The sequence below is a fragment of the Oreochromis niloticus genome, linkage group LG4 (assembly GCF_001858045.2).
Source record: "Oreochromis niloticus isolate F11D_XX linkage group LG4, O_niloticus_UMD_NMBU, whole genome shotgun sequence".
Classification (NCBI taxonomy): Eukaryota; Metazoa; Chordata; class Actinopteri; order Cichliformes; family Cichlidae; genus Oreochromis; species Oreochromis niloticus.
The window spans coordinates 29,339,685-29,360,724 of record NC_031969.2 but is presented as its reverse complement, the minus strand read 5'-3'; the positions used below and the strand labels follow the sequence as shown (position 1 = coordinate 29,360,724).

Genomic DNA, 21,040 nt, shown 5'->3' with positions numbered 1-21,040 from the left:
TCATAAACTCCAGCTAAAGAGGAAGGAAACCATCACATATCGGCTGTTTTAAGTTATGTAGGCCAATCAATATGGTCTTGCATCAAACGGCTCCTGTATAGACTGCATCCCCTTCGCCCCTTTCCATATGCCCTCTCTTGTCTGCATTCACTTTCCTCCTATAACTTGCACTAACAGCTATCTAATCATCAGTGACACGTCTTTTTGCCCACTCGCCTCCTCTCATGAAACTCCTAAGTCCAGAGATCACAGGAGAATATTTGTTGAATATGTCCAAGTATGTCCCCCTGTCAGCTAAGCTGTGTGATGTCCAGGCAAGCTGCCACAGTGTACTGTATCCCATATATCACCTCCCATTCACGCTGCCACAGCCCCCTGCCACTGTTACTATAAATACAACCAGCTGTGTTTCCATTATTAATGCAACAAGACGCCCAAGCCTTCCCCGGCCTGCACAACGCCGATTCATCATCTCTCATAAACTTTAAAACACCCACTGCTGCCTACTGCTGGTGCAAACGAACACACAGCGAGCAGGTGCATGGTGCATGCACACACACCAACTCACACTTCTCTCCATGACAAGTTCACTGTTGAAGGAGGAGGCAGGCAGAGAGAAAATCAGGATGAAAACCAAAAATAACACATTGCATCTTGATGACAGACCGGTTGCAATTGGACTGTAATGAGATATGGAAGCAGAGGGCCGCCGCTCAGCGGAGGTGAATTGAATTAGACTCTATTCTTTCTTGCAGTAACAAATTGAGATACGGTAATGCAGTTTAAAGGAGGTTACAGAGGCTGAAGAAATTAAGCTTTGTTTTTCAAATGCCATAGTTTATCACTACAGTCAAACGAGAAAAGCCAAGCTATAGCTAGCTGAAGGTTTCACAAGGTCTGTCCCAAAGAATGTCTAAATAACGATTACGTTCACCTATCACTGCCCAGCAGGGGTCAGATAGTGACATTACCTGTTTATAGGGGCCAATGAGACGATAGCTTAGAACAAATAGGGCCCTGTGACACTCGAGTTTTTTTTAGTACTTTTCTTCATGTCTTTGGGGTATTGATTTTGGACTTTTTACCAACAATCACATCTGTTGCGGCAGTCATAAAAACATGACATAGTCACACAACAAAAAAAATGAAACCGTTTGTATTCCTGGACAAAAACGGTCATGATTTTTTCATGCCAGTTAGCATAATTTTGGGCCTTATGTTTTTTCCAGACAGCATGCATCGTCATGGCAACCAAGAAACCAGATCTTTAAAAGAAGTGTTCGGTTTTTTTAACTAAACCATTATCTATTTGTAAACCTAACACAGCAGATTTAACATCTAAATCTAAGCCAAACCTTAAGATATACCTTAACCCAAAAGTTTTATTGCTTAGTCTTAACCAACTGACACAATTCTACTTTATAAATTTGAAAAAATATTGAATCGAGTAAGAAAAAATGTTGTGTCTGATTTGAACTTTGGTTATCTGGAAGGAGCAAAGAATTGATTCCCACCTACTCCTCTAAACATGAACTTTTTAATAAGTTAAAGGTCAAAAATATCAAGTCCATTTCAAGGTTTGTAGCTTGCGGACCCCAATGCAGACTTCTGAAAAAGAATTCATATTAATAATGGTAATGGAAAAGACTGCTAATTTAGTAACAACTAACTAAAATTCAACAGAGCAAGCACACATGAGAAAGTGTAGACAGAACACTGTATGACTCAAGAAAGAACTAAAACAAACCAAAGCTTTAAATTAGACGCAGGGCTATCAGGGAGACTGGAAACACCAGGGTAAGGAGACATAGCTGAAACTAATCAAGTCAATAACAAAGGAGGTAAAAGTAAAAGCAAGGCACAAGCTAAAGATGGTTAACAAAGTAAAATAGGAAGTAACTTCAAAGGGAACCTAATAACTGTAGACACCACAGAGACTGACTAAACTAAAAAGGATAGTATTCTCAATACTAAAGAAAACCAGATAACAGAAGTAGCAAGAACTAAAAGCTAATCGGAGTGTAGAGATAGAAAACAATAAACAGAAAATAGATACAATAAGCACAAGCATAAAAAGCACCCTTACTGTAATTATAGAAATAAAGAAAATCTCAAAAGTTGAACTAAGAAGTCCCAACAGAAGCAACTTATAATAATTCAACAAAACCCACAGAGCATAGCATTTCATGTATAAATGGCAATATGGCAAGTATCAGTAGAATACACGTGAGATCACACAGATTTTTTTTTTAAAAAAGACATTAAAAATAATGAAAAATGTGTGTTCAGAAACACAAATCTGTAGATTAGAGGTTGTGAGCATTTCACATACACTGTAAGACTGCATTGGTCTTCGTTATCATTTGGAAACAAGTGCCATCAGGTTAGTACTCTGAACATAAATAGTTAACAGACTGGTGTTTAAATAGCTTGAACAGTCAAAGCACGTTCACTGTACATGAGCTGGAAAAAATCAGCCTGTAAGCAAAATAACAGGATACAAGTTTAATTTTTTCTTCAGACTTATAATTAATAACACATTTGCTAACATGAAATCTGGGCTTTTTTCTTTTGTATCCAGTTCAGTGGTGAAGTAGGAGGCATACACAGAGGGAGAACCAGCATTAAAACCAAAAATAACACATTGCATCTTGATGACAGCTCAGTTATAGTTTGACTGTAATGAGATATGGAAGCAGAGGGCCGCTGCTCAGTGGAGGTGAATTAAATTAGGCTCTATTCTTTGTTCCTCAGACTCAGTAACAAATTGAGATACAGTAAGAGGCAGAAGAGATTAAACATTTTTTAATGCCATGGCTAATCACCACAGTAGAAAATGTGGAGCCAAAAGCTAAACTATAGACAGCTGCGGGTGTTACCACAACAGAGACACGCTGGAACTGAACCAAAGCACCTTTCAATCACAAGGAGCAAACCTGACACCAGCTGAAGCTTGCACAAAGCATCAAGTCACACACAATGACAGCAATGTCAGTGGACATCTCAGCGACACCACAGAGGTCCTGGACTGAGCTGACAAGTTATGCTGCATTTACTCCAGCATAAGGACACTAACGACTGACTAAAACATCATGAAACAATCCAAAATCTGCCAAACAAGACCACCTGTTGTTCAAAAATGGCTTGACGTCAACATATGCCAGCATTTGCCTGCTTCCGCTTACACATTTTACTCTGTGGTTAAAGCAGGCCTCTCACAGAGAAGAGAACATGAAGTACTCATTGTGGCTGGAAACACTTCTGAATGCTGCTCACGAGCCTATGAATCTGCAGGGAGACTAAAATTGGGATTTCCAGCAAAAACACAGACGTGTTTTTGTGTTTGAACTCATCTGAGATCAAAGAAAGAATCAAAATTGATTTTTTTCTGGAGATTTTTTATCATCCTTAACATTTTTCGGTTGTTAAAACACATGTAAAATATAAATGACTGTTTGGAAAAGTCAAATCAACCATTACTATGAAAAAAAATCCCATACACTGGCATTTAAAGTGGAGCTACTATGCTTCTCCTTCTTCTCTGTAATCCATATATAAAGTTCTGACAGTGAAGTTTTATATTAAAGACGTTTGAAGTTTCAACTACAAATTACAACTACTCCATATGAGCCAAAAGTTCAGGCTTCAGACTGCTCTAAATGATTTATTTAAGCCCTTTTTTTCTACTCTTGGTTCCGTATGATGTCAGTGAGAAAAGATATCCCTAATATGGTTGTTATTTACAAGGGGCAGCCAATCAGAAGTAAGCTGTCCTAAAAGGAAGAGCAACAGAACTAAAACAGCTTGCTTCAGACAATATTAAAAGTCTGTATCAAAGCTCAGAATCAGGTAAGTTAGCATTATTTTCAACTGTTAATCAAGCAAAGCTACTCAAAGTCTAAAAAATAAAAATATGGAGGTGGATATGGGCATTAATTTTCTGTATTGTTGTAGCTGCCAATCCCTGAGCTCGTATTTACCGCCTAAAAGCTGATACAAACAGTGCCTTCAAGTAGGAGGCTCATCTGCTGTCTTTCCCACAGGACCTAAACGCAGCATTACATCCTCCGGCTGATGTTTATGCCGCTGCCTTCAGCTTCGTGCACAAATACACAAATACACAAATTACACCCCACCCTACACTCTGATCATCATCCTGGGCCAGCATTGCTCCACTGCCGCCATGCATTCACTGCTGCTGCTGCTAAATATAGCAACCCCACTTTGATGATGCAGTGGTTACTGTTGGGAGAGCTCGAAAAGCCCCCCCTCCCCTCTATGCCTCTCAGTGGCGCAATTAGCCCTAATAAACTGAGAGTGAATTGATGATGCATGGAAGAGTCTGGTCAAAGCCCTCCACCCTCAAACTCCCAAAGAACCTCCCCTCTAATTACCACCAGCTGAGACAAGGTAGGAGAACGTGAGAGAGTGAGAAAGAAACATAATATGCAAGACAAATGATAAGCACTTAAGAAACTAATCACACACCCATCAGCTTTAACTGGACTGATTTTAGTGCTCCAGCTTCTATGCACAGCTGGCAGTGTGGAGAAATATTTCAACAACCTTCGTACTGAATGACTTAAATAGTTCTGGTGATTAGATCGAAAATTTCATTTGCCATATGGTTTGGTATAAGATTTAGCACTGCAAAAACTACACAGTGACATTCTCATCAGACTCAGGTGAGAATGAAAAATGACACGAGCAGTAGATGTCAAAAACTGCAATTCCTCAACTTGCCACTTGGGGCTTGCTCTAGCGAGCCAATCCCCATAGACATTTATGTTAAAATGACCAACTTTTGTAATGGTGGTAATTTTTTTCAAATAATAACACTTTTAATTGTATTAAAGGTGAAATATTTAATAATTAGGGGCATGGCCACTTCTAGTGGCAGATGCGTGCCAACTAGGCCGCTACATTTGTTCCAGGCATCACATGAGCTCATTAGAGACCACTAATGTTTGTGCTGGTGTAACCTTTTATAACGTTTCTAATGGAACTGTTTAACAACACATGATCAATTGTACTGACAGCTCATATAGGTTTGATATTTTATTGGTTGCATATCTTTTTAACCAAGCTGATAAGTTGGCACTAAACTGTCTCGTTCAAATGTTCACTTTTGGTTTCAAAAACATCCAAGATGACGATGGTCAGTGGCTAGTGGGTGACATCCATTCATCTTTAATGATTCAAATGACCTAATTGTGTCTTTGAACATGCCAAACTGTCATGGCAAACATTGCTTTATCTGCAGAATCCAGCCCATACCTTTAGCTGTAGGACATGGTTGCAGAATTAACCACATTTTATAATAACTGTTATAATAAATGTTTATAATAATATAATATAATAATAACATATATTATTTGATTAAATATATAATAACAAATAATAATATATCTCGATATGAAATTAGGTTATTTCATATTTGAAAAAATATTAATAATGTCACTGAAATTGAAATATTTTGAATAAAAAACTACTAACTAACAAGCTCCTCAAGCCCAAAAGCAGTTAATACAAAAGCGTTCCCAAATGTAATCAGTTACACAGCTCCACAAGAAAGAGCCAAATGAACAACCTTGTGTCCTAAGGATATGAGATACTTTGGAGAATTTTGAAATGCATTAGGTGTCCTTGTCACCGGGCCAGACTGAGATTCGAAAAGCTCCCGTGAAAATTGGCTTTCTCACTCACTCTATCAAAACTGAAATTTAAAGAGTAAACAGTGATGTTACTGAATCTGTTCTCTCTGCCACATGAAAGGCAACAGCCATGACGCACGACGAGGCTGCACCCATCTTAGTCATAGTTGTACTAGCCGGCCTCTTCATTGAAAGCGGTGCCACGTGTGGCAGCCTTCAGAACACGCCAGGAAGGAAGTCCTTTTGCAGGTGAAAATTGTTAATAAAAAAAGGAAAAAACAGGTTCACTTTGTCCCACATATAAGTGTAGTTCTTCAAACTTCACTCCAATTTTCATCTGGGAGCCAGACTGGACCGTTTGAAGAGCTGGTTTGTGCCATCGGACCACATGTGTGATGCTCCTACCTTTATAAGATAACACTCGAGCTACAATAAGCTAAAATTGTTGCCTAGACACAGCTCACATTTTTCTTTCTATAAATGCTGAGACCCACCTAAGCAATTATTAACCCATCACGTTACCATGCCAGTGTCTTCCAGGTTCTATAGTTAGCAGAAACATGGTAGCCGTAGATTTTCTGTTCATCATACATTTTGAATATTAACCAAAGCCTCTAAAGCGACACTCACTCCTGACCATCTTCCACCTTCCAATCAAGCAGGAGGTGCTTCATGACCGACAAGCATCAGTTTTCTGCATCACGTCATGTGGAGAAAAATGGACTGTAAGTAATGATAGCACCTCTGTCTCCCAAACACCCTGACAGCCTATTAACACTAGACAGAACCATCACTCTGGTATGATGAAACAGGCGCAGACGGTAAAATGATTAATAGAAAAAGAGACAGAGCGAGTCACCAAGAGATAGGTGGATAGAGGTAAACGACACAGGAAAAGGAAAAAGGAGAGACGAGAGAGGACAACGCTGAAGTAGGACAGAGCGCAGGGGAGGCCTGTCTGTCCCAGATCAGTCCTTTACATGAGATGGAGAAGGAATGAGTGAGATCGGAGGAAAAAAAGAGAGAAAAGAGTGAGAGAGTAAACGAGATGGCTAAATCTGGAGTTATGAAATACATCTCGCTCTGAGCAGTGTGGCAAATATTGAAAAGAAAGTCGTGCTGTACTCCCTGCGCTCGGGCAAATAAACCAGGAGAGAGACTGAAAATAAGAGACACAATCCCTTAGAGGAAACAAAGGCTTTGACAAGATGTCGCCACAACAACAACTGAACAGAGGGATAATCAGTCCAAAAGTCACAACATTCATCCTCCTTCTTTCCTTCCCACGCCCCTGTGGATGAAGATTCAGTGCAAACATGGATTGAAATAATCCAATTAATTCCAATTAATCGAGATTTATCTCTGTCAAGGCCTGTTTTGCGTCCATGAGTCAGGTAAGCTCTGCCTTAGTGTGCTGATAAATCCTCTTTTTGCCAAGCTTTGTTAAACTGAATGAGTGGCGAGAAGAGATTTTGGTCCCTTGATCCCCAAAGAGGGATCTGCACGGGTGGAAATGTCAACTGTGCGCTGTGTACATAGTGGAACTAAAGTGCGCCGTTTCACAACACTTTACCAACCAAGAAGGAATTTGTGGTATTTTCCTGCTAACATGAGCTGAATGGCAATTCAGCTGTTAAGGGCATCCAATTGTGCCTGTTTGTTGGACCTTGCTCGCTTTGTGCCAAACAAGATCTGAAGTACAAACGACATGACAGTCAGTTAATCAACACTCCACAGAGGCGTCGGCCTGTTGAACCACATCGACTAAACTCGGCACCCAGGGAGCCAAAGTAACAGATTTAGATTCTGCCGATCTGGGCCGCACCTCCAAACTTCACTCCCTCAGACGCCTCTTTCTGTGTCACTCGGTGGAGTCTGTACCAATATAACCAAACTGAGGACTAGTTAAACAAACTGGTTTCACTCCCTGATGACGAGGCAGAAACAAGAGATAATAGTGTGAACTAGTTCTTATTTTCTACACTCTCAGAAATAAGGGTAGATGTATACAGCACAAGCTGCACCAATGCACCTAAAGGTAGAAACATATACATAACATGGCCTGATCCCAATCAATTAAACGTGAGATCTAGAAGGACAATGTGGAACACATTAATAAAGTTAGCCTGAAATGTTGATAGATGACTTAACAAATAATATAGATCATGTGAAGGCGACATATAGTATAATATATTGAATCTAATTTTCCCACTCCACATAAGTGTGAACTAAAGCTACAGATTCTTTTATGTGATGACCTTTTTACACGTGTGTATTCGCTTGTGCTTTTCTTTCAGGTAGTCATCTTTGGGTTTCAGTAGGAATCACATTTTTGAGCCACATGTTTCTTGTGAGGCGAAATATATATATAGACACATGTACACGCATATATATATGTAAAGCCAAAATAAAAATATGGGATACTGTGCCAGAATGCTGGACAGGGGGATAAGGGATAGAAATGATGTGCACTGCCACATAAAGTGGGACACGTGTGTCCATAATACCTATGGGGGTCATGCAGGTTCTCAAGCGATAAAAAGCACATGTTTGCACTTCTTTTAAGGTGTAACATCAGAAAATTATCTGTGTCCACCAACAAGGAATTAAAATATTAATTTCACTTGTAAATTTTAAGGATTTACTGTTTAGCTGGTTAGCACTGTAACCTCACAGCTAGATGGTTCAGGGTGTGAATACAGGTTGGGGCTTTTCAATGTGGCATTTGCATCCGTGCTCTCTGAGTACTCCAGTTTCCTCCCACAGTTCAGAAAAATGAAAGGTGTTAGGTTAATCAGTGATTTTAAATTGGACACAGGTGTGAATGTGAGTGCGAATGGTTGTCTGGCTCTATGTGTTAACCATCTGATAGACTGGCAACCTGTCCACAGTGTGCATTCATCCATATATGAACAGGTTGGAGGCTGCAGCCTCGTGCAACGCAGAACTGGATTGGGGAAGAAGACGGACAGATGGACGGACGTATAGATGGATAGACGGATGGATGGATGGATGGATGGATGGATGGATGGATGGATGGACGGATGGACGGATGAATGGATGGACGGACGGATGGATGGACGGATGGATGGATGGATTTTTCAACCTCAATCTGATTTCTATATCAGTGCCTCAAAACAAAAATAGGAAGGTGCACACGAACATGGATAAAGCTTCGAGTAGTCAATAGGACTAAAGAAATTCTACACAAATGTCAGTTAATTTCCAAGTGTTTGAATGAATAAAATAAATGGCTTGGTACTCAGTTTTACACCTTCATTTTTAAAAGTCTGTTATCTTTGTGGAAAAAGGCTGTCACCAGAGGTTCAAGATTCACGTCTGTAAGATGCAAACTCAAAGCACCGTGGCAGAATCTGGGATACTGCCCCATTGTACTCCTAATGGTGCAACAAGATACTGTATTTTTTTTTTTAGTGCATAAGAAACCTTTAATGGATAAATACAACCTAGCTTGTCATATTACAGAGTACTTTAAACTTTAATAGTGAATTTTAACAGTGAATTTTCATCCTTGTGTAACTTAAATGGCTACTATTGCATGCTACTGCTGTGGGCAAATAAAAAAGCGAGTGAAATCTTTATATTTTTAAATCATTTTCAAGTATCAAGTATTTTGGTGATTTCCTGGCTTTTATAGAAGACTGACCTTCCAGGTTAGTCCTGTAAATGTGATATCTATAATAACAGATCATCAGACACGGTGAAGAGTTACAGATGCTCATGAAACAAGAGCCTAATGCAGATAGACCATTATAATCACAGCCCTCTCTATGCAGAGACTCCATCACCTATAAATTTCCCACAGAACGTGTGGATTCGCCAATTAAATGGGAAACTTATGGCTTTGAATTGTGCCTGTGCAGACTGAAACTTATTACTTTTATATGAGCAAGTGAAGCGTCACTGACACTGATCTATGGAGAGCTGGTAGCGTGCGTTAGTGTGCAATGACTGCTTGACATCAGCATGTGATGAGTGCGTTTGAACTTAGAGCACCACTCAAAGGCAGAGACTGAGTTGTGTATCTGTTCACCAACACTTAACTCAATCCTCACTACAGAAAAGCCCTTCGCTGTTATACATCAAGCCGGTAAGCTTCTCTGAAACCACAATTAATGCGCTGATGGAAACTGATGGAAAGTGAAAATTTCCATTGTCTTGTGGACAAACCACATGCACTAAATAAATTACACGTGTGACTTTTCATTATCAAACTCTTTTGTGTCTTTTCTTATGCAGTTAAAGTTTCGCTTCATTATGTTGAAATCCACCCCGCTGATCTGCACAACACAGAAACAGCTTGTGTGTAATTATGTGTACCATGTAGAGAGCCGTCACCTTTCTGTGCCGCCGTGTTCAGTAGAGACAAAGGCGTCTATAGATAGACTGAACTCAGGTGGCGAGATAATGACAGGACCAAAACCAAACACATGTTCCCTGCTGGCAAGGTGACCCTTTTCTTGTAGAAGCAGTCGCTCAAGTGTGAGGAGAGCAGTTTGACATTAATTTCTGCTGCTGTTTAATTCATGGCAAACCCACTGTGTCCACTCCATCGGTCCACACATTTCCAACGCAAACGCGCATCTGTGTCCACGCTAATCCATGCGTACCGTGCACTACTGCCAGTGTGTCAGGTTATCCAGAGTGGCTTTCTTGGTGATTTTTATGCACTGTTTAGCTTTTCAAACGTGAACACTGAGCAGTGAACTCCTTTGAGCAGCAGATCATCACCAATCGTTGGCATGCATGCAAATCTATGTGGGTGGGATTATCAGTTTGACACAATGATAAATCAAAAAGCTGGCATATCTCATATTTTTGCCTTTTTTGGAGCAGCCGCACATACATTTACTCATTCCCCAGCTTGTCTTTTCTTATTCTTCCCTCCTCAACAAATGTTTGCTCCTCCAGTTCTGCTTTCTTTTTCTTTTTTTCTGTTAGTCCCCCACACTTTTTGCCCTCTTTTCTTTTCTCTCTCTATAAAGCTGTGAAAGACTAAACTGGCTATAGCGCTGGCATAAGGAGTAATCCACTGTCAAATACTGCTCTATTTGCCTTCCCCTGTGCCTGTGCATCCCTCAGCAGATCCTCTAGTTTTCCTGCAACTGCTGCATATTTTCTTTTAAAAGCTGGGACTCTCCATGCACAGACTGCCATGTGGCACAGGAATTAATGTTTCACATCAATGCAGTAAACTTGAACATGCAAACCTCCTCCCTGCCTCCCACCTCCTGCTACACACACACACACACACCCTACAGACTCCACCACCATCTCTCCTCAAAAATAAAATCATACTCTCTCTTTTGCTTTGGCATGCACCCTACTCCATTTCCATGCATGTCAAGAAAAAAAAAAGGGAAAAGCAGAAAAAGCCAGAAAACATTCTTACTGTCTTCTACAATCCCTGATGAATTACAGAAATCCCTCCTCTGGAAAAAAGGGGACAGAAGTAGAAAAGAGAGGAAGGAGGGGTAGGGGGAGCCCAGCGGTTGCCAGTTGCAGAGGAATAAGGAGTGAGTAGGGGCGAGCAGGAGGATGTAGTGAAAAGCAAAGAAAAAAAAAGAAAAGACAATCACTGCTGCAACAATAAAGACCCTCCTCCTCCTCCACAACCGCCACCAGAACAAGAAATTACAAGGTGTCCGGCGTGCCGCTGTACGCGGAGGTATGGAGCATTATCCTTGGCTCCCAGCTCGTCCTCCAGCAGCGGCAGCAGCTCTGTAGTAACACTTCTCTCTCTTTGGTCCGGCAATCTCCCCATGCCTCGCTCACTATCCTCCCCTCCTCCCTCCCTCCTCTCAGCTTGTTCACAGTGCCCCCCGCTCCCTCTCGCTCCTCTCTCTCCCTCTACTGGTTGGCTGGCTGCTCTCCCTCGCCCACCCCCCTCCCTTACCTCTCCATCTCTCCGTCTCTCTCCATCCCTCCTTCTCTCTCTCCTCCATCATTACCCGGATACAAGGCATACCCCTCCCTCCTTACATCGGTCTCTCCTCTTTCTCTCTCTCCCTCTCTCTGTCTTTGATGTTTTGGAGTTAGACTCTTAGCTGTGAAAAGAATCTGCTTCTTTTCTCTCTCTCTCCGTCTCTCTGAAAGCACCACAGAACAGAGAAAGAAGAGTGGGATCCACCCAACAGTGCAGAGATACATACACCAAACACTCATGCACGCAGATGCAGAAAAGATTATCTAAAAATCACTGTGCAATATCAGCAACAAAACCACACACATCAATTAGAGCCACAATTTTCATTTATTTCCTTCCATAATCTGACAGTTTATCCAAATCAAAGACGCAGAACAGTGCACTGTGCAGCAGTTATCTCACACACAGATATATGAATAAAGAATGAAAGAGATGTCTAAAACAGGACGGGGGAAGCCACTGCTGCAATGCTTATTACCATACATAGAGAGGGGGTGAGGAGGACTGTGGGTGGAGAAGGAGCTTTCTACTGATGAGCTGAATTGAATAGCAAGTAGAAACCAACTCCATTATGCCAATTGGATTTCAATAGATGGGTACTGGGGTAGCACTGGGATCTCCTCAGTGTAAGCTCTGGCCTGCTGGCTTGTCTGGTACTTGTTTAATCAGGAGCGCTTGTGCATCCCAGAACCAGAGAATTACCAAGAAAACATGTTTGTTTTCTGTTGATGTTGGTGTGCGGGACTCTGCGAGTGAAATATTAACTCAGTACATTGAATTCAAAGTGCGGAGTGGAAAAAAATGACCTTTTTGGCATCTTAGTGGTATCAGGTCGGATTTTTATTGCCTTTTCGATGTAATGTTGCGTGATTTGCTGTATATTTGACATTTCATTATATTTTATGATAAGAATTTGATTCTAGTTACATCTTGGATTAGACCTCCTTTTGCCTGTTCAAAGATGCTCTGAGATCTGGTGATCGCCCCTCTGGTGCTCACCGTAATGTTCAAGAAAACAGTTTGAGATGATCTGAGCTCTGTGTCATGGCACATTATCCGGCTCGAAGTAGCCATCAGAAGATGGGTACACTGTGGTAATAAAGGGATGGATATAGTCAGCAACAATACTTGAGTGGATAAATCAATGGTAGGGAGCCCAAAGTGTGTCAAGGAAATATCCTGAACATCATTTCAGTACCACCAGCAACCTGATCTACTGACACAAGGCAGATGGATCCATTCTTTCATGTTGTTTATGCTAAATTCTGGCTCTACCAGCAGAAATCAAAACTCCTCAGACCAGCCAATGTTTTTGCTGAACAGTTTAGCCATTCTCCTCTGAGCTCTGGCATCAACAAGGCATTTTCACCTGGAGAACTGCCTGCTTATGGGTATTTTCTCTTTTTCAGACCATTATCTGTAAACCCTAGAGATGGTTTATGGAAAATCCCAGTAGATCAGCAGTTTATGAAATACTCAGCCATCTGGCACCAAGAACCATGCCATGTTCAAAGCCACTTAAATCACCTTTCTTCCCTGTTCTGATGCTGGGTTTGAACTTCAGCAGGTCGTCTTGACCAAGTCTGCAGGCCTAAATGGCTTCAGCTTCTGCCATGTGATTGGTTGATCAAATATTTGTGCTAATGAGCAGCTGAGAAGGTGTTCTTAATAAAGAGGCCAGTGATTATATTTAATACAGTGAAGAGAGCGTATTGATTACTGTACATTTCATTATATTTTTGTTGTTTTATTTAATCTGTCCTTAATTTTTAATATAATTCAATTCTGCATTTTGTTTTGTACTTTACTATTATTTCATTTATTTAACTCTTCGTAATTTTATTAGATGCACTCTTGACACTTGTAAGCTATTTTAAATTGAATTGTATTTATTTAACTCGTCTTTTCATTTTTAATTGCTTATCATTGCATATTATTTGTTTTGTTCTTGCTCTGTCTTTTTGGGCTTGTCATTCTTCATCTGTGAAGAACTTTGTATTGCACTAATATGCTACAAGGTGCAATGCAAATGTGATTCACTGGCTGATTGCTAAAGAAACAACGTTTTCAGTGAGGCTGTGATTTATTAAATTCCATACTACGGTGCTGTTTTATCTGATAATGCACTGTCTTTGGTTCTATGCTAACAAAAACCTAGAAGTCCAGTAAAACTCCTCAGACTGTCTCTGATTCAGACGCCCTGCACTCTAATATGGCAAAGACACACACACACATTTCGTGATTCACACTGTTCACATGAGCGAAGCTAATGCTGTGTCATGGATTCATATTACAGGCATGATCAGGCAGTCTGTGCTGTAACTCAAAGGTTACAGAGACAGGAAAATCCTGACATCTCAGCTCTTTAAAGTGGGTTTAATAACAATAAATATCAGCAGCCTTCACTGTATTTTGCCTCACCGACGTGGCATCCATTAGCTCCGAGGCTGTGCATTCAGAAATGGATGCGAATGAATCTGCACACAGGGAGGCCTGTCCACCTCTTCACTTAGTCAGTGACTCATGCGGAGGTCACTTTCATACACAGTATTACAAGAAATACCATCTGATCTATCAGTTTCAATAAATTGGGTCTGTGCTGAATTTTAAGGCCGCATATGCCTGCCTTTGACTGATGAAGCCCAGGGGCTTTTCTCATTTCTTTATTTTATGTCCCCTTGGCTATTCCATCCTCCTGTCACGTGAACTGAAATCAATCTTAGTGCGCCATCTTGAAGGATGTCTCAATTCTCGAAAATGCATTTGGACGGGAGAGGAGAGCAGACTGGAGGCTTGAGAGGAGCTGTGACTGAGGATGCTGGTGTATCTTGAAGGAATGAGGCATGACGATGTTGTACAAAAATGTAAATTTTGTGAGGTAAACATTTCCATCATCATTATTGCAAAGAGGGTTACTTAATTTAACCTAATTTGATTTAGGTTAGAGTGAACCTAGGTTAGGGCTAGATTACAATCAATCAATTGATTATAGAGAATCCTGTTATGTTGAAAAGCACACCTGTCCACAGAATCCATTTCTTCCATTCCAACCTCTTCACCACCTCAGGCATGACCAAAGAGCTGCCAAAGGACAAGATTAGACCTGCACAAGGCTGGAATGGGCTACAAGACCATCAGCGAGACGCTTGATGGCAAGAAGTTGCCAACTGTTGGTGCGATTATTCAGAAAGAATTAACCACGTGTACCGTCTTTCGTTTGCATGTGAACATCTAAATGAGTCAAAGGAGAAAGTGATGTGGTCAGGTGAAACCAAAATCGAGCTATTTGGTATCAACTTGACCCGCCGTGTCTGGGGGAAGAGAAATGCTGAGTATCACCCAAAGAATCTCATCCCCACAGTCAAGCAAAGAGGTGGAAGCATCGTGCTTTAGAACAGTTTTTCTGCTAAGGGTACCGGAAGCCTTCAAGGCACTGAGGCACCAATCAGCGGGACCATGTGATGTAAAGTTTTGGAAGAGAACCTCCTTTTGTCAGCAAAGACATGAAGATGAGTCGTGGAGGGGTAGTCCAGCATTACTATGACCTAAAAAATACATAAACAATAAACACATTAAGGTTATGGAAGCCACCAGGCTGAAGAAGGAGTCCTATCAGGCTTGGCTGGCCTGAGGGACTCCGGAGGCAGCCGACAGGTATTGACAGACCAAGCGGAATGCGGCTCGGGCAGTGGCTGAAGCAAAAACTCGGGTGTGGGAGGAGTTCAGAGAGGCCATGGAAAAAGACTTTTGGACTGCCTCGAAGAGATTCTGGCAAACCGTCAGGTGTCTCAGGAGGGGAAAGCGGTGCTCTACCTGCACTGTGTATAGTGCTGGCGGAGTGCTGCTGACGTCGACTGAGAAAATTGTCAGGCGGTGGAAGGAATACTTCGAGGACCTCCTTAATCCCACTGACACGTCTTCCAAGGAGGAAGCAGAGTCTGGGGATGAGGGGAATGACCCGCCAATTTCCGGGGGTGAGGTCACTGAGGCAGTTAAACAACTCCTTGGTGGCAGAGCCCCTGGTGTTGATGAGGTCCGCCCCGAGTTCCTGAAGGCTCTGGACGTTGTAGGGCTGTCCTGGTTGACACGCCTCTACAATGTTGCGTGGAGATCAGGGGCAGTACTCCTGGACTGGCAGACCGGGGTGGTGGTCCCCATCTTTAAGAAGGGGGACCGGAGGGTGTGTTCCAACTACAGGGGGATCACACTCCTCAGCCTCCCTGGGAAAGTCTATGCCAGGATGCTGGAAAGGAGAGTTAGTCCGCTAGTCAAACCTCGGATACAGGAGGAACAATGCGGTTTTCGTCCTGGTCATGGACCACTGGACCAGCTCTTTATCCTCTCAAGGATACTTGAGGGTGCATGGGAGTTTGCCCGACCAGTCTACATGTGTTTTGTGGACTTGGAGAAGGCATTCGACCATGTCCCTCGGGGTGTCCTGTGGGAGGTGTTGCGGGAGTATGGGGTGTCTGGCCCATTGCTACGGGCCATTCGATCCCTATACAACCGTTGCAAGAGCTTGGTTCGCATTGCCGGCAATAAGTCGGACTCGTTCCCGGTGGGTGATGGGCTCCGCCAGGGTTGCCCTTTGTCACCGGTTCTGTTCAGAATTTTTATGGACAGGATTTCTAGGCGCAGCCAAGTGGCGGAGGGTTTTCACTTTGGTGGCCTCAGAATCTCATCTCTGCTTTTTGCAGATGATGTGGTTCTGTTGGCTTCATCGGGTGAAGTCCTCCAGCTCGCACTGGAATGGTTCGCAGCCGAGTGTGAAGCAGCGGGAATGAGGATCAGCACCTCCAAATCTGAGGCCATGGTTCTCAGCCGGAAAAGGGTGGAGTGCCCGCTCCGGGTTGGGGTAGTGACCGAAAGAACGAGATCGCGGATACAAGCGGCAGAAATGAGCTTCCTCCGAAGGGTGGCTGGCCTCTCCCTTAGAGATAGGGTGAGAAGTTCGGCCATCTGGGAGGGGCTCAGAGTAGAGCCGCTGCTCCTCCACATCGAAAGGAGCCAGCTGAGGTGGTTCGGGCATCTGACAAGGATGCCTCCTGGGCGCCTCCTGGGTGAGGTGTTCCGGGCATGTCCTAAAGGGAAGAGGCCCCGGGGCAGACCCAGGATACGCTGGAGAGATTATAGCTCTCGGCTGGCCTGGGAACGCCTTGGTGTTCCCCCGGATAAGCTGGAGGAGGTGGCTGGGGAGAGGGAGGTCTGGACTTCTCTGCTTAGGCTGCTGCCCCCGCGACCTGGCCTCGGATAAAGCAGATGAAGATGGATGGATGGAGGTTATGGAATGGCCTAGCCATCCTACAGATCTCAGTCTTACAGAAAATCTGCAGAGGGAGCCGAAGCTTAAAGTTCTCAAGCAGCAACCAAGAAACCTAAAGGATTTAGAGAGTTTCTGTAAAGATGCATGAGCCAAAATTCCTCCTGAAATGTGTGCAAACCTGGAGACCAACAACAAGAAACGTCTTACTGCTGTGTTCGCCAACAAGGGTTTCTCTACAGAGCACTAATTCAAAACTGCTTCAAAAACCATCAGTGTCATTTTATTTAAATTCTAACACTATTTTATTTATAAAACTAAAACAAAGGAGGACAAAAAAAGTTTTGTGCAGACACAGAAAAAAATCATTATTTTAGTTGTTAAGCCAGGTTCTTTTCATCCCAGAGATATATGTATATTTACTGCAGCTAAAGATAATTGGTCACTTCCAGCACATGGTTAGTGTTGTAAATGAGTCAAGCCAAACTAACAAAGTAGTTTTTTTATTGCCTAAGTATAACCAAAAGTGGAAGTGAAAGTAAAAAAGCAAGACGGTGCAAAGTACAAAGATCCCCCAGATCCTCCTTCCTTCCCATCATCTCTCCAATCTTCTTCTGTGGACTTTGCATGTCTGATAAATATGGCAGTAATCTTTTAGTGACCAAAGTAGCTGCTGTCAGAGAGTTAGACCACTCAGAAAGATTTCTAGCTGACACTGGGGAGATGACAGGAACTGCACAAAGCTACCTTGTATTTAGCTCCATTCACTGGCAAGCGCCGCCTGCTGCACATGTGGCTGAACTGCAGACAATCTCTGCTCAGTGGGATTAACAGGGAAAAGGAAGGGCTCCCATAGATGGGCTCTGATCCTTTGCAGAAGCATTCCTACTCATGAGGCATGAAAGAGGCTTTGCACAAAGCTGAAATATCAAACACAACTAAGTATCCATTTTATTCATGAGTTGCTTTAGTTATAAAAATGATAAGCTGCATGGTGAAACATTCTGCAGTTCACCACTTGTGTGGTTGGTAACTTTAAACAGAAACATGGTATCGTTCTTGTCACATTTTTTTAAAGCAGGCCTTATTTAAACGTTGCCCAAACACCAATAAGCTCATCTGACCTCAGAAGTCATAAAATCTAGTAGTACAGATGACACAGCTCCACCACATGTCATAAATATAAATAAAACATGCGAACAGGAAATGAGGATGTGCAAACTGAAAAAGCAGAAGAGGAGTGCACAAATCGAAAGGTTTGTTTAACAAGTGTTGTTTATCGGGTTCAGGCTGGACCGACAGAGTCAACTGCTTGAGAGTAAAAAACAATTCCAGTAAGCTAAAAAAAAAAAGTATTACAATGCTTTATCTATAAAGACACATGTGGCCGTGGCTTGAACACGGGAAACAGTGGAGTTGCTTTCATAGCAAACACTCAGACTTAATACAGAAAGATAGGTACAATAAACATCGGAGCAATATCCCATCTTGTGCAGCTGACATATTTATTCAGCTCACTCTGTCGGACACATGGGGTTTTGTTACAGTCATAATTTACACTAATGCACTGACACCTCAGCCAGCAGCCGGTCATTTGAAGCCTGGGCCACCTGTCACCTGGGAAATAACCTCTCCAAAGCTCTCTCTCCCCTCTTTTCTCAGCCTCAACTTGTTTCTTGGGGTGTTTTCTTGCTACTTCACTGCTGCTGCTGCTGCTGCTGCTGGTGATGATGATGGCACCAGTAGTCTACACTCATATATAATCCTATAACATCTTCACTCAGCCAGCCATTTTGCAGGGCTACAGTTGTCATGCACATGACAGATTATAATCCCCAGAGTGGTGAACAGAGGGAACATGGCGTCAAGTGTCTACATGCATGCACACTGAGCATGTGCTGCAGTTTGAGTTTAATGGAGCTGCAACGTACGCATGAGTAAGATGAAAGGGACGCATCAATGAATAATTAAAAGTGTGGAAACCCTGTGTTAAAATGGCTGGAAAATATTTGATGTGCCACAGAATGGAAGTCTGCTGTATTTTGTATAGGAGAGAAGACAAAGTTAAAAGCAGTGCTGAGCAGTCGAGGAATACATTTACAGTTCTTACTACAATACAGAAGGAAGTATTAAGCTACTTACCTTGAAGTCAATCTCCTCCTAAAACACATGTTTTATTGCCCTTTTTATTGCCTTATATGGAGCTTTTTTATTGTTCGTGTATCATTTACAATTTTCTGGTGTGTTATCTTTACTGTTCTATTGTTTTATTGCTTCTGTTAGTATTTATAAATTATACTGACAATTTGCATTTTGCAATTTGGAGTTTTCTTGTACGCCTCTTAGCTTTTCGCTCTGTTTGCATTTTGCTTGTGTGTTTAAGGACTGTATTTAAAGCTACTGTTAGCATTAGCTCCCACCATGGTGCAGCTGGGTCATCTTCCATCCACACTTCACAAGAATTGCTGTTCCACCTGGAGATTTTAGTGTCACTTGCACCCAGTGATCACCTAATGGGTCTTCACCCAAAATGTGCTAAAGGTGAGTTCTGTTTGGTGCCTTTTCATTTTCACACCATAACATCCATGCACAGTATTTACAGTTTCACTAAAATCTCACTCCTGATGTGATGAACAACAGATTTTCACTGTTGATGAATTTTTCATGCAGAAAATGGTAAATAAAGAACTTGATGACGACAGTTTGAAATATCTCTTTGTCACGCATGTTGCATGCCACTGTATGCTCCTCTTAGACTCACAAACAGTTAAATATCTATCAAAAAAACACATATTTACAATAGATCCATGATAATATGTGTGGTTAGCCAGTGTTTTTCTTATATGCCTGCCGATTTTTGCTCAGCGAGTACTTAAAAACCATCTCCACCTCAACCTCTCACACATGCACACATGCATTAAGAGCCTAATGATGCAATCCATAAAAGGGGAAATTTTGCTGATGACATGAATCTGATTCACCCTGTGAAATCATGAATTGATCATTCGGTGCAACCAAACTGGTGTGTAAATCTGAGCAGAATAAAAACGTGCATTCAGTTATGACAGCCTGAAAAACTGGCTTTTAATATTAAAATTTGTCACAGTTTTCTCCCTTTTTTCTGTCTCTTTAACTGCACCGTGTCCTCACTGCCATAATGGATAATCTCTCCCTCTCTCGCTCTCTTTTTTCTGTCCTCATTATGAGAAAACTGTTATAGTTGGCAACAGAATTAACTGCTCGTCTGCTACCGAGAGCTGGAAAGAAAGAAGTGGGTCATATGTTCAAGGAGAGGAGGGGAAGAAGAGAAGAACGCAATAGTGTTGGTTGGGTAGGATGAAAGCATAGGTAGAGAGGAAGGAGCTAAAGGCTGAGCACTAAACAGGAGGGTGAACAATAGCCATGAGCTGTGAAATTAACCAGATGAATAAATTAGAGCAGGATAGAAAATGAAGCAAAGCAAAGGTGAATGCAAAGGAGGAGTTTTAACTGATAGTAAAAAGGAATTCTTTGCACACTTGACACAATCTTATGATTAAATAATTTAAATTTCTTCTACTGACTGAATGCTTTGATGAGTACACCACTCCTTATACTCATACAAGACGAAATATTTTACTTGTATGGTAGAATCAACATTTTGTTTCTAAAATTAGATCATTTCTCTAACACCATTAAAGAAGTGAAAGGCAAAACTATATAGTTAGCAAGTCAAAAGTGTCCCAGGTAGGTCTGTTTTTTAACTCTCAGAGCATGAATATGAATAACAAGTTCATGCAAGTGCTGATTCTTTTGTAATAATTACCCACAGAATACATATTCACGCAGTGCTGTGATGACAGTCAGCCGCTGCTGGCTCCCTGTAGCGGGCAGGTTGATAATCATGGAAGGAAAAACACAGAAAACCATGTAAGCTGTGAGAGAAGTGTTGCTGGTTTGAACACTTATAAAGGAATGTTGACTTCCTGGTTTTCCGAAAGGTGCTATGTCTCAAATCTGCATAAAGTTTTAAAAATGAGCACAAAATCTCGGGATTACCAGGGATGGATCTTTAAGAAAAAGATCCAAGCTTACAAAGTGAAGCAATCTGATTCATTAATAAAAATATTTTTTGAATCTCACGAATGTATTTCTTGTACTTTGGCTGTTTTAATGTATGAACTTCTCTTTTAATGTAAT

General features: G+C 41.8%; 1 protein-coding gene across 5 annotated transcripts in view; it reads right to left on the bottom strand.

Annotated features, from left to right (window-relative positions):
* The window catches only part of shank1 (SH3 and multiple ankyrin repeat domains 1), a 112,044-nt gene extending 100,587 nt beyond the window's left edge, over positions 1–11,457 (bottom strand). For all 5 annotated transcript variants that reach the window (XM_005468988.4, XM_019358400.2, XM_005468989.4 and 2 more), the window contains exon 1: positions 11,068–11,457. The gene's annotated coding sequence lies outside the window, so the exon portion shown is untranslated. The remainder of the gene's footprint in view (positions 1–11,067) is intronic.
* Between the last annotated feature and the right edge of the window lie 9,583 nt (positions 11,458–21,040).